General features: G+C 49.9%; 1 non-coding gene across 1 annotated transcript; it reads right to left on the reverse strand.

Moving 5' to 3' along the window:
• Nucleotides 1-10,401: 10,401 nt before the first annotated feature.
• Nucleotides 10,402-10,475, reverse strand: TRNAT-AGU (transfer RNA threonine (anticodon AGU)). The gene has a single exon. It is a non-coding gene; the product is annotated as a tRNA-Thr (tRNA).
• Nucleotides 10,476-15,272: the final 4,797 nt, after the last annotated feature.

Consider the following 15,272-nt stretch of genomic DNA (forward strand, 5'->3'; position numbering starts at 1 on the left):
GATCGTCCGTCATGGATAACTGAATTCCCAGGCCAGCGGACCGACTCAGGTAGCGGGGGGTTCTCCTACCTCGGTCTCGCTGGGGGCCCTGGATGCGCCACGGTGGGTCCGGGTAGGATTTCCACGGCAGTGGTAAGAGCAGGCGGAGACAGGGTCCGGTGGGCGCCTTCTCCATGGGACCGGTGAGGTAAGCGGTGTCCCCCTGTGTCTCCTTTCCCCGGAGCGGTCCGTTCGGGCGGGCGCCGCCGGCGGTGTCCCACAAAGGGAGCGGACGGTTCCGAGCCGGCGGCGCAGAGCTAGCCCCTTGCCGCGCGTCCCCGCGGCCTCTGTCGCGCGGCGGAAGTGACACGGCAGAGGGGGCGGGGCCTAGAGCCGAAACCGGAAGTCGGATGCCGGTCGACTTCCGGTTGTTGTGGACACGCGCCGATGCGCGCCCGCCGCCTGACAGGCCTGAAGGGGAGGGGGAGGATCACGAGGCGGTCCAATGGGGGGGCCCGAACACCGGACGGAGTTCCTGCTGATCCGGAGGGGAAGCCTTCTTAAGACAGAAGGCATTGCTGCTGAGGTGCTTCTGGAGGCCCAGCGATGGACACAACAGAAGCCCCCATGGACCCACAAGAGGTGCAGCCCGTGGCAAAGCACCCCAGTGACCAGCCTAAGGGGCGGAAGGAGGGACGTTCGGGTGGACAGAGCCACAGTAGTTCCTCTAGGCCAAAGGATCCTTCTGCAGCGCCCCATGATCCGGTACCTGTCCTCATCTGCAAGGGTAAGAGATCTGCGAGAATGTACCCTGATGCAGTGTCCCCTTATGTTTTTTGATTCTCAGGGGAAGAAGGCCACAGGGAAGCAGAAGCACAAGGAATGTGCCCTCTGTAGTTGCCCCTTACCAGATGGCCACCCTAAGAGATTGTGTCAGTCTTGCGTGAGACAGACGGTAGGGACGGAGATAAGGGGTAGAACGTGAGTGGAGTATCAGACTCTTACACTCTTCCCTATTTATGCAGGTAGCGGAAGAAGCTCCAAGCTTCGCTACAGACCTGAGGCAATTAATCAGGACTGAAATAAAAGCCCTATCAAAAGATTCTTCTAAAAGAAGACGGGCTTCAATGTAATTTTTACTAGCTATATAAGATGTCATATTCTTTCTGTATTGATTCCTGAATGTTTAATAAAAAAGATCTGATTCAAAAGAAGACGGGCTAGTGTTTCAGGCTCAGAATCTTCAGTCGGCCCTAGGAGGGAAGATATCTCCTCAGAGTCCTCGGCCTCCTCTTCTTCTTCCGAAGAGGATTCCAGCCGGTTCTGTTTTCCCTTGGACCAAATGGATAAATTAATTAAAACCATAAGGTCAACCATGGGGGTAGAAGAAAAAAAGACAGAACTGTCTGCTCAGGACATTATGTTCGGGGGTCTAGACCCCAGAAAGCAAAGGACTTTTCCATTAAACGAAAGAGTCCAGAGCCTGATAGACAGGGAGTGGAAAAAAACGGAAAAAAGGGGTTCTATGCCGCCTGCTTTCAAGCGAAGATACCCCTTTGAGGACCCAATAGTAAGTCGATGGGATAAGGTCCCCAAGCTGGATGCAGCGGTAGCTAAGGCCTCCAAAAAGTCATCTATACCCTTCGACGATATGGCCTCCCTTAAAGACCCCCTAGATAAAAAGGCAGATTCCTTTTTAAAGGGCACATGGGAGATGTCAGCAGGCGCCCTAAGGCCAGCAATAGCAGCCACGTGCGCAGCCAGATCCATGATGGTTTGGCTGGATCAATTGGACTCCCAGCTAAAGGATGGAACCTCGCGAGCTTCCATCCGTAACTCTCTTCCAATTATCCAGAATGCTGCTGCCTTTCTGGCAGATGCCTCGGCAGACTCAGTAAGAATGGCGGCCAGGTCTGCAAGTTTGTCTAATTCGGCCCGAAGAGCCCTCTGGTTAAAATGCTGGCGGGGAGATATCCAAGCCAGGTCCCGTCTCTGTTCTATCCCCTGTGAGGGTGAATACTTGTTCGGCCCCTCCTAGACGAACTGTTAGAGAAAGCCGGGGATGAGAAAAAGAAATTTCCGAGTCTGCCGAATACATCCTGGAGACGTCCCTTTTCTAGGAAAGGGTATTCCCGCAGGAGGCAGGCCAGAGATCAGAACAGATGGGACAACAAGAAAACCAGAGGTACGGGCTTCATGTTCGGAGGAGGGGGGCGCCAAGAAGGTCCATCACGGGATAATAAGAAGCCGCCCCAATGACTAGTGGCTCCGGTAGGAGGAAGATTATCTGCCTTCTACCCGGCCTGGGCCAGAATCTCAAATAGCAGCTGGATACTGGGGGTGATAGCTACAGGACTGCACCTAGAGTTCTCCTGCGTTCCTCAAGATCGGTTCAGGGTAACTCCGCTCAAATCTTCCCCGCTAGAACAAGCTGCCCTGGAGACCGAGGTCCTCGAGCTACTGGACAAAAAAGTCCTGACGAGAGTTCCAGAGGAAGAGAGGGGGAAAGGCTTCTATTCCCCCCTGTTCTTGGTCCGTAAACCGGACGACTCATTTAGGGCTATATTTAACCTCAAAGCCCTCAATAAATTCCTGGTCGTATGTCCGTTTAAAATGGAAACAATTAACACCGCAATAAAAATGCTGTTTCAAAACTGCTTCATGGTGGTCCTAGATCTGAAAGACGCTTACTACCATATACCTATATGTCTAGCACACCAACCTTTCCTTAGACTGGCGGTTCAGTTGGAGGGGTCAATCCAGCACTTCCAGTACGCGGCCTTACCCTTCGGGGTGGCAGTTGCGCCCCGAGTATTCACCAAAGTGATGGCAGAGGTGATGGCCCATCTGCGCGAGCTAAACATTCTAGTCGTTCCCTATCTAGATGACCTCCTTATAATAGGCAGTTCAGCCGAGCAGTGTTTAGAACAATTACAGAAAACAACGGCGGCTCTAGAGCGGTTGGGATGGCTACTTAATATCAAAAAATCCCGTTTGCAGCCATTAAAAATTCAACAATTTTTAGGCCTAACCCTAGATTCTAAAAAGCAGGAATGCCGTCTGCCCCCAGAGAAGCTGCTGCACCTGCATGGCCGGGTCCTGAACGCTTCCAACAACCCCTCCATGTCCCTCAGGAAAGCCATGTCCCTGTTGGGTTCCCTCTCGTCCTGCATTCCCGCGGTCCAGTGGGCCCAAGTTCATACGAGAACTCTACAGGGCGAAGTTTTATGGTATCAGAGGATTCTTGGGGGTAACTTAGAAGGTCGACTGACCTTATCCAGAAACACAATAGAGTCCCTGGAGTGGTGGCTAGAAAGAAATAACTTGTCTAGAGGGGTCCCTTGGGAGTATAACATTACCCGCTTGGTCACCACGGATGCAAGTCCTTCCGGTTGGGGGGCGCATATGGAGGAAATTCTGGTCCAGGGCCTATGGGAACGGGATCAGATACAAATGTCTTCTAATTTGAAAGAATTGACAGCGGTAGTACACGCAGCTAAAGAGCTCCTTTTGTATCTACAGGGCCATCACGTACGAGTTCTCTCGGACAATCGAGTGGCTGTGGCCTATATCAACCACCAAGGCGGAACTCGATCCAAAACTCTGATGAATGTGGCAGGACAGTTGTTCCAGCTAGCAGAGCGGCATTTTTTATCTCTCACGGCTCTTCACATAAGAGGAAAAGAAAACGTCGCAGCAGATTTCCTAAGCCGCAATCTGTTAAAACAAGGAGAGTGGGCCTTAAACACCTCCATTTTCGTTCAGATCGTGCAGAGATGGGGTCAACCAGAGGTGGATCTATTCGCCACCAAGGAGAACTCGAAAACGAGACAGTTTTGCTCCCTAAATCCCAGGGAGACTCCTCTGGCAGTAGATGCGCTACTGATAAAATGGGACTTCACGCTAGCCTACGCCTTTCCTCCCCTATCTTTACTTCCTCTGGTGTTGAGGAAGATCAGGAAGGACAGGGCAAGGGTCATAGTCATCGCCCCATTCTGGCCCAGAAGAGCATGGTTCTCGAACCTCAGGATCATGTCGGTAGACGATCCTTGGGTTCTCCCGGACATCCCGGACCTTCTGTCCCAGGGCCCAGTCTTCCACCCTCAGGTGGCTGGCCTACATCTCACGGCGTGGAATTTGAGCGGACACTGCTAAAAAGTAAAGGCTTCTCCCCAGACCTAATTGACACTCTACTAAAAAGTAGGAAAGTGGTGACAACTAAGATTTACGTCAGAATTTGGAAAAGATTCCTCCAAAGCTCAAATATAAATACTGATGATTCCGTCCCTATAGGCCAGATCTTGGAATTTTTACAAAAAGGGCTGGACCTGGGTCTCTCCACCAGTACCCTTAAAGTACAGGTATCCGCCTTAGGGGCCCTCTTTAGCTGCAACATCGCGGCTAATTACTGGGTCAATAGGTTTATCAAAGCAGCGAGTAGATCCAGACCAATAATAAAGAATAGACTCACGCCATGGGATTTGAACCTAGTCCTCACAGCTATGACAGAAGTGCCATTTGAACCCATCTCGTCAGCCTCTATTAGGAGCCTGTCCCTCAAGATAGCTTTCCTGATAGCCATAACGTCAGCCCGTAGGGTAAGCGACATTCAGGCATTGTCTAGGCGCCCACCTTTTCTTCAGGTAAAAGAGGATAGGGTAATACTTAGACCTGACCCAGCGTATTTACCAAAAGTAGCCTCCAGCTTTCATAGGTCGCAGGAAATGGTCCTTCCATCCTTCCTCCCTAAACCAACTAATGAGAAAGAGGAGAAGCTACACACTTTAGATGTTAGGAGATGCCTCTTGGAGTATCTAGCGGCTATCGATCCCTGGAAGAAGGACAATGCCCTCTTTGTCTCCTACCAAGGCCCTAGGAAAGGTCTTAGGGTGTCCAAAAGTACACTAGCCAGATGGATTAGAGAAGCAATCTCGTTAGCTTATACCTCAAAAGGTAGAGTAGCTCCGGAGAAATTGAAGGCGCATTCCACCAGAGCCGTGGCGACCTCGTGGGCCGAGAGATCGGAAGTCTCCATCGACCAGATTTGTAAGGCGGCCACTTGGTCCTCTCCGAGCACTTTTTATAGTCATTATAGGCTAGACTTGGGTGCTTCTGCAGACCTCTCCTTCGGTATCAGGGTTCTGCAGGCTGTAGTCCCCCCCTAAAGTAGTGATTACTCTCTGTAATTCTCTCAGGTGGTGCTGTCATGGACGACCGAATAAAGTCTTAGTTACTCACCGGTTAACGGTATTTTTCGGAGTCCATGACAGCACCCATAGATTCCCTTCCCTTAGTCAATTTGGGTGTGCACGTCTTCCCTTTGTACATTTCCACGGGTGATAAAAATTTAAGTATTAATATTGTTGTACATATAATCATGCATTAACCTTGGAGGTCCTCTTTTATGCTCTGTAATCCAACTGATGCGTGGGAGAGGTGCCGCCCTTTTTGTATCTGTAGGTTTTCCTGTTCCTAGGAAGGGCGGATCCCTCTCTCAGGTGGTGCTGTCATGGACTCCGAAAAATACCGTTAACCGGTGAGTAACTAAGACTTTCGCAGCCCTGTGATTGGTCAGTGCATTATTTGGAGTGGATTTCATTAGACTTGTCAAAAAAGTGATATTTGGGGGTATTTTTATGTGTGATTTTTTTTATTTTTTTTTCTTGCAGATGACCCCTCCTAACAATGTCTAAAAAAAAAACTGTCCCTCCTGGACCCTATGAAGCCGCCAAGTGACTCACACCAAGTCAGACAGTGGAAGCCCACTTTGAGTTCTAGTCATGTCTACCAAGCCCCTTTAATAGACAGTGGACCCTCGCTTGCCCTTGCCTCTTTCCCACGCCGTCCAATATGTGCCATATGTGCCGACTCTCTTGCATGTTTTTCTCCCATTTGTTAGCTTTTCAGTCCTTAGGTGGAAGACTTGTTTCAGTTCTCTCCACCAATGGGATCTGAGGCCCCAATTCTCCGGGGGCCCCGGGTAGCTGCCTGCACCGCCTCCTTGTATTACATTCCAAAGAGGAACGTATTATAGCACGTCTATTTTATCAATTGTGCCGAAAAACCATGAGAACCTCTCCCTGCGAACGCCATGGGGGATTACAGCCGGAATGACACGGGACTGTTTGTGTCCCGAATCTGAAGACGCGGACATTTAGGGAAATATGAGCAAAGGATAAGACCCCTCCTTCGAGCCAATGTGTAAATGGAGTCCAGTGGAGGAGATCTACTAGGGGACATTTCCATCTGCATTTGTTAGGGACCCCAAAACTCCGCCACCTAGTAACTAGTGGGAAAGTAATTTGTAACAGTTGTTCATAAAGATATTAGTGAACCCCAGCCTTCATCAGATGGCTGCTGTTCCATTCTTTTTCGGGCACCCATCACCGAGCATAAAGGACGGGAGCGTTAGCACAATGGTGCAGATTTGAGACCATATTTCCAAATTGCCCCGAAACTCTGCATTAGAGCTGTACAGTAATAAAAACTTGTGCAAAGTTGGTTTACATGCATTGCAAAAGTAAATGCACCCTTTAAATGAGCACTTCACCCTAGTGCCAGTCATTAGATTTCAGTCTGCAGACCCCGATGGACGTAGGTTTGGTGCTGCTGGTCTCGTGTGGACAGAGAGAATAGACCATCTGGACCAACTGTTATCTCAGGGGCAGAGGAGCTTAGGTGTAACCTACAGGGGCCCTATAGGCTAAGGGGCCGGTCACCCCCCACACACACATTTGGGCCAGGAGCCGGTCACCCCTCACTTTTGGGCCAGTACATGTCACCCTTCACCTAACAGATGGATTTATAATAACCAAACATGACATCATTATGTCCGGTCATTTGTGTATTCTTTGTATGATAATGGGGTACTGCAGCTGGCACAGGTTATGGAGGCTCTCTCTAGATGATAGTGCAGGTTATTGTGCCTGATGCAGGTTATGGGGGCTCTCTGTATGATAATGGGGGTACTGTGCCTGACACAGGATATGGGGGCTCTCTCTGGATGATACTGGGGCTACTGTGCCTGACAAAGGTTATGGGGGCCTTCTCTGGATGATAATGGGGGTACTGTGCCTGACAGGTTATGGGGGGCTCCCTCTAGATAATACAGGGGGTACTGTGCCTGACACAGGTTATGGGGGCCCTCTCTGGATGATAATGGGGCTACTGTGCCTGACAAAGGTTATGGGGGCCTTCTCTGGATGATAATGGGGGTACTGTGCCTGACAGGTTATGGGGGGCTCCCTCTAGATAATACAGGGGGTACTGTGCCTGACACAGGTTATGGGGGCTCCCTCTAGATAATACAGGGGGTACTGTGCCTGGCACAGGTTATGGGGGGCCTTCTCTGGATGATAATGGGGGTACTGTGCCTGACAGGTTATGGGGGCTCTCTCTGGATGATAATGGGGGTACTGTGCCTGACACAGGTTATGGGGGGCTCTCTTTGGATGATAATGGGGGTACTGTGCCTGACAGGTTATGGGGGGCTCCCTCTAGATAATACAGGGGGTACTGTGCCTGACACAGGTTATGGGGGCTCCCTCTAGATAATACAGGGGGTACTGTGCCTGACACAGGTTATGGGGGGCCTTCTCTGGATGATAATGGGGTACTGTGCCTGACAGGTTATGGGGGCTCTCTCTGGATGATAATGGGGGTACTGTGCCTGACACAGGTTATGGGGGGCTCTCTCTGGATGATAATGGGGGTACTGTGCCTGACAGGTTATGTGGGGCTCTCTCTGGATGATAATGGAGGTACTGTGCCTGACAGGTTATGGGGGGCTCTTTCTGGATGATAATGGGGGTACTGTGCCTGACAGGTTATGGGGGCTCTCTCTGGACGATAATGGGGGTACTGTGCCTGACAGGTTATGGGGGCTCTCTCTGGATGATAATGGGGGTACTGTGCCTGACACAGGTTATGGGGGCTCTCTCTGGATGATAATGGGGGTACTGTGCCTGACACAGGTTATGGGGGCTCTCTCTGGATGATAATGGGGGTACTGTGCCTGACACAGGTTATGGGGGGCTCTTTCTGGATGATAATGGGGGTACTGTGCCTGACAGGTTATGGGGGGCTCTCTCTGGATGATAATGGGGGTACTGTGCCTGACACAGGATATGGGGGGCTCTCTGGATGATAATGGGGGTACTGTGCCTGACACAGGTTATGGGGGGGGCTCTCTCTGGATGATAATGGGGGTACTGTGCCTGACACAGGTTATGGGGGCCCTCTCTGGATGATAATGGGGGTACTGTGCCTGACACAGGTTATGGGGGGCTCTCTCTGGATGATAATGGGGGTACTGTGCCTGACACAGGTTATGGGGGCTCTCTCTGGACGATAATGGGGGTACTGTGCCTGACACAGGATATGGGGGGCTCTCTCTGGATGATAATGGGGGTACTGTGCCTGACACAGGTTATGGGGGCTCTCTCTGGATGATAATGGGGGTACTGTGCCTGACACAGGTTATGGGGGGCTCTTTCTGGATGATAATGGGGGTACTGTGCCTGACACAGGTTATGGGGGGCTCTCTCTGGATGATAATGGGGGTACTGTGCCTGACACAGGATATGGGGGGCTCTCTGGATGATAATGGGGGTACTGTGCCTGACACAGGTTATGGGGGGGCTCTCTCTGGATGATAATGGGGGTACTGTGCCTGACACAGGTTATGGGGGCCCTCTCTGGATGATAATGGGGGTACTGTGCCTGACACAGGTTATGGGGGGCTCTCTCTGGATGATAATGGGGGTACTGTGCCTGACACAGGTTATGGGGGGCTCTCTCTAGATGATAATGGGGGTACTGTGCCTGACACAGGTTATGGGGGGCTCTCTCTGGATGATAATGGGGGTACTGTGCCTGACAGGTTATGGGGGGCTCTCTCTGGATGATAATGGAGGTACTGTGCCTGACAGGTTATGGGGGGCTCTTTCTGGATGATAATGGGGGTACTGTGCCTGACAGGTTATGGGGGGCTCTCTCTGGATGATAATGGGGGTACTGTGCCTGACACAGGATATGGGGGCTCTCTTTGGATGATACTGGGGGTACAGTGCCTGACACAGGTTATGGGGGCCTTCTCTGGATGATAATGGGGGTACTGTGCCTGACACAGGTTATGGGGGGCTCTCTCTGGATGATAATGGGGCTACTGTGCCTGACACAGGTTATGGGGGCTCTCTCTGGATGATAATGGGGGTACTGTGCCTGACAGGTTATGGGGGGCTCTCTCTGGATGATAATGGGGGTACTGTGCCTTACACAGGTTATGGGGGCTCTCTCTGGATGATAATGGGGGTACTGTGCCTGACACAGGATATGGGGGCTCTCTTTGGATGATACTGGGGGTACAGTGCCTGACACAGGTTATGGGGGCCTTCTCTGGATGATAATGGGGGTACTGTGCCTGACACAGGTTATGGGGGGCTCTCTCTGGATGATAATGGGGGTACTGTGCCTGACACAGGTTATGGGGGGCTCTCTCTGGATGATAATGGGGGTACTGTGCCTGACAGGTTATGGGGGGCTCTCTCTGGATGATAATGGGGGTACTGTGCCTGACACAGGTTATGGGGGCTCTCTCTGGATGATAATGGGGGTACTGTGCCTGACACAGGTTATGGGGGCTCTCTCTGGATAATGGGGGTACTGTGCCTGACAGGTTATGGGGGGCTCTCTCTGGATGATAATGGGGGTACTGTGCCTGACACAGGTTATGGGGGGCTCTCTCTGGATGATAATGGGGGTACTGTGCCTGACACAGGTTATGGGGGCTCTCTCTGGATGATAATGGGGGTACTGTGCCTGACACAGGTTATGGGGGCCCTCTTTGGATAAGAATGGGGGGCACAAACTCAGGCTCAACAGACGTCAATGACAGTCGCCAGTGACACAGGCTGCAGCTTTTTACCACGTCACTCGCACTGGGGGTCTCAAAGCTAAAGGCTCCTCCTGTTCATGGGGGCACAATACTAAATTTATAGGAAAAAAATGGAACAAACCCGGCAGATTTTCGACGCACACAGCCATTCCCGCTTCTGCCGCCAGATGGCGCGCTATACAGACAACCATAACATGCTGCCACCGCTAGATGGCGATACACACAGTAATAATCCTACAACATCAAATATATGACGCGATATTTACATGACGTCACAGATTATTTTGATTACTAGCAGAAAGGACAGCTCGGCGCTAGGACCCTTCTCTGCACAGAGATGGCAGGCGCAGGCAAAGTGCATGATGAATGTGTATATCTCGTCCATGGAATAATATAAGCGTAGATGATGTCCCACCCCGGGTGTAAGTGATCGTGCTGCACGGGGTGGGTCACTATCTGGCCACTTTAATTAATAAAGAGAAGAAAAATAAACATTAAAATCAGGAAATAAATGTCCAAACATCAAAAGGCACCGCTGGGATTCGAACCCAGGATCTCCTGTTTACTAGACAGGCGCTTTAACCAACTAAGCCACGGCGCCGCACGGAGGTTCAGGCTCAAACCAGGAACCCTCAGCTACAGCCTAAGCCGGGGGCGGCCACAGGACGAGCAACACAGTGTTTTTTATTCCATCCAACCTTACTGGTTATCTATTTCAGCTATTTTCATTATTTTATTAATAGTAATGCCCCCTGTGCCCCTCTACACAGTAATAATGCCCCCCCCCGTTCCCCTACACAGTAATAATGCCCTGTCTGTGCCTCTACACAGTAATAATGCCCCTCTGTGCCCCTACATGGTAATATTGCCCCCTGTGCCCCTACACGGTAATATTGCCCCCTGTGCCCCTACACGGTAATATTGCCCCCTGTGCCCCTCTACACAGTAATAATGCCCCCCCGTTCCCCTACACAGTAATAATGCCCTGTCTGTGCCCCTACATGGTAATATTGCCCCTCTGTGCCCCTACACGGTAATATTGCCCCCTGTGCCCCTACACGGTAATATTGCCCCCTGTGCCCCTACACAGTAATATTGCCCCCTGTGCCCCTCTACACAGTAATAATGCCCCCCCCGTTCCCCTACACAGTAATAATGCCCCTCTGTGCCCCTACATGGTAATATTGCCCCCTGTGCCCCTACACGGTAATATTGCCCCCTGTGCCCCTACACAGTAATATTGCCCCCTGTGCCCCTCTACACAGTAATAATGCCCCCCCCGTTCCCCTACACAGTAATAATGCCCTGTCTGTGCCTCTACACAGTAATAATGCCCCTCTGTGCCCCTACATGGTAATATTGCCCCTCTGTGCCCCTACATGGTAATATTGCCCCCTGTGCCCCTACACGGTAATATTGCCCCCTGTGCCCCTACACAGTAATATTGCCCCCTGTGCCCCTCTACACAGTAATAATGCCCCCCCCGTTCCCCTACACAGTAATAATGCCCTGTCTGTGCCTCTACACAGTAATAATGCCCCTCTGTGCCCCTACATGGTAATATTGCCCCTCTGTGCCCCTACACGGTAATATTGCCCCCTGTGCCTCTACACAGTAATAATGCCCCTCTGTGCCCTTTCACAGTAATAATGCCCCCTGTGCCTCTACACAGTAATATTGCCCCCTGTGCCTCTACACAGTAATAATGCCCCTCTGTGCCCCTACATGGTAATATTGCCCCCTGTGCCACTACACAGTAATATTGCCCCCTGTGCCTCTACACAGTAATATTGCCCCCTGTGCCTCTACACAGTAATAATGCCCCTCTGTGCCCCTTCACAGTAATAATGCCCCCTGTGCCTCTACACAGTAATATTGCCCCCTGTGCCTCTACACAGTAATATTGCCTCCTGTGCCTCTACACAGTAATAATGCCCTGTCTGTGCCTCTACACAGTAATATTGCCCCCTGTGCCTCTACACAGTAATAATGCCCCTCTGTGCCCCTTCACAGTAATATTGCCCCCTGTGCCTCTACACAGTAATATTGCCCCATGTGCCTCTACACAATAATAATGCCCCCTATGCTGGGGGCATCATGCAGTGTGTGGGAGGACTGTGGGGACACCATACTGTGTGGGAACATTATACTCTCTGTGGGGGTTGTGGGCACATTATACTGTGAGTAGGAAGCTGTAAGGGCATCATACAGTGTGGGGTTGACTGGGGGCATAACACTGAGGTGGGAGCTGTGGAGACATCATATGTGAGAAGCTGTGGGAGCATCATTCTGTATGTGGGGAGGTTGTGAGACATCGTACTGTATATGGGGGTTGTGAGAACATTATACTATGTGGGGGTTGTGGGAAGATCATACTGTTTATGGGAGGTTGTGGGAACATCATACTGTGTGTGGGGATGACTTGGGACATCATACTGTGTGGGGGTGTTGTGTGGACATCATACTGTGTGTGGGGATGACTGGGGGTATCATACTGTGTATGAGGGTGTTGTGTGGAAATCATACTGTGTGGGGCATTGTGTGGACATCATACTGTGTATGAGGGTGTTGTGTGGACATCATACTGTGTATGAGGGTGTTGTGTGGACATCATACTGTGTGTGGGGATGACTGGGGACATCATACTGTGCGTGAGAGCTTTGTGTGGACATCATACTGTATGTGGTGGTTGTGAGAACATTATACTATGTGGGGGGTTGTGGGAACATTATACTGTTTATGGGGGGGTGACTGGGGACATCATACTGTGTGTGAAAGTGTTGTGTGGACATTATACTCTGTGGGGGATGACTGGGGACATCATACTGTGTTGGGGGATGATTGGGGACATCATACTGTGTGTGAGGGGGTTGTGTGGACATTATACTGTGTGGGGGATGACTGGGGACATCATACTGTGTGTGGGGGTGTTGTGTGGACATCATACTGTGTGTGGGGCGTTGTGTGGACATCATACTGTGTGTGGGGCGTTGTGTGGACATCATACTGTGTGTGGGGTGTTGTGTGGACATCATACTGTGTGTGGGGTGTTGTATGGACATCATACTGTGTGTGGGGTGTTGTGTGGACATCATACTGTGTGTGGGGTGTTGTGTGGACATCATACTGTGTGTGAGGGCGTTGTGTGGACATCATACTGTGTGTGGGGTGTTGTGTGGACATCATATGGTGTGTGGGGCGTTGTGTGGACATCATACTGTGTGTGGGGATGACTGGGGACATCATACTGTGTGTGGGGCGTTGTGTGGACATCATATTGTGTGTGGGGATGACTGGGGACATCATACTGTGTGTGGGGCATTGTGTGGACATCATACTGTGTGTGGGGCTGTTGTGTGGACATCATACTGTGTGTGGGGCGTTGTGTGGACATCATACTGTGTGTGGGGCATTGTGTGGACATCATACTGTGTGTGGGGCGTTTTGTGGACATCATACTGTGTGTGGGACGTTGTGTGGACATCATACTGTGTGTGGGGATGACTGGGGACATCATACTGTGTGTGGGGCGTTGTGTGGACATCATATTGTGTGTGGGGCGTTGTGTGGACATCATGCTGTGTGTGGGGCGTTGTGTGGACATCATACTGTGTGTGGGGCGTTGTGTGGACATCATACTGTGTGTGGGGCGTTGTGTGCACATCATACTGTGTGTGGGGCGTTGTGTGGACATCATACTGTGTGTGGGGTGTTGTGTGGACATACTGTGTGTGGGGTGTTGTGTGGACATCATACTATGTGTGGGGCGTTGTGTGGATATCATACTGTGTGTGGGGCGTTGTGTGGACATCATATTGTGTGTGGGGATGACTGGGGGCATCATACTGTGTGTGGGGCGTTGTGTGGACATCATACTGTGTGTGGGGCGTTGTGTGGACATCATACTGTGTGTGGGGCGTTGTGTGGACATCATATTGTGTGTGGGGCGTTGTGTGGACATCATGCTGTGTGTGGGGCGTTGTGTGGACATCATACTGTGTGTGGGGCGTTGTGTGGACATCATACTGTGTGTGGGGCGTTGTGTGCACATCATACTGTGTGTGGGGCGTTGTGTGGACATCATACTGTGTGTGGGGTGTTGTGTGGACATACTGTGTGTGGGGTGTTGTGTGGACATCATACTATGTGTGGGGCGTTGTGTGGATATCATACTGTGTGTGGGGCGTTGTGTGGACATCATATTGTGTGTGGGGATGACTGGGGGCATCATACTGTGTGTGGGGCGTTGTGTGGACATCATACTGTGTGTGGGGCGTTGTGTGCACATCATACTGTGTGTGGGGCATTGTGTTGACATCATACTGTGTGTGAGGGCATTGTGTGGACATCATATTGTGCGTGGGGATGACTGGGGGCATCATACTGTGTGGTGGAAGCTGTTGATTAAGGATTGAGTCCTGGATCAAATGACTATAAACTTTATAGAGTAGTACATTATATTGTTTTGATTCGCTGCTAGTGGTAAGAACACAAATTACCATCAGCGTTGTTGTTACATGTATCGGCAGTATCAGCGCGTCACCAGAAGTTTGCTCAATATTTGGCAACAAAATTAATAATAATAATAATAATATTGAGCAGAATTTATTTACAGCCTATTGGTTTGGCATTTTACAACAGTAATGGCCTCTCATTTGGCCACTCAAGAAATTTTAATATGCGCTCCCCGACATACACGCATGAAATCACATATACATAGGCTTATACATATACACAGTAATACACACAACTATAGAACGCATTTACACACAGATATTCAGAGAATTATACACCTGCACATACACACACATACCGTACATACACACATACATATATAGTACATACATATACACACACATACAGTAGACACATACGCATAGTACATACCTATACACATCCATACATAATACATACATATAGTGCATACATATACCGTAAATACATACACATATAAAGTACATATACGCACACATATGCCGTTCATACATATACAGACCCACATATAGTACATACATATACACATATATACAGTATATATATGCATACATATAAACATTGAGAAACACATACATACAATACACACACACATATAGTACATTCATACACACACCACATGCATATACACACACATACTGTATATAGTACATACATATACACATCGATACACACATATATACAATACACACACACATAGTATATTCATATACACACAGCACATACTATACATATACGCACACATATATATAGTACATACACAGACACATATACACCGTACATACACACAAGCACACAGCATATACATACATATATATATATATATATATAATACATACGGACATATACACACATTACATCATAAAGAACCAGAATCCAATAACAAGACATAACCAGAGGTCTC

Source organism: Dendrobates tinctorius, unplaced genomic scaffold, assembly GCF_039654945.1.
Source record: "Dendrobates tinctorius isolate UK_male_01 unplaced genomic scaffold, ASM3965494v1 ptg000307l, whole genome shotgun sequence".
NCBI lineage: Eukaryota > Metazoa > Chordata > Amphibia > Anura > Dendrobatidae > Dendrobates > Dendrobates tinctorius.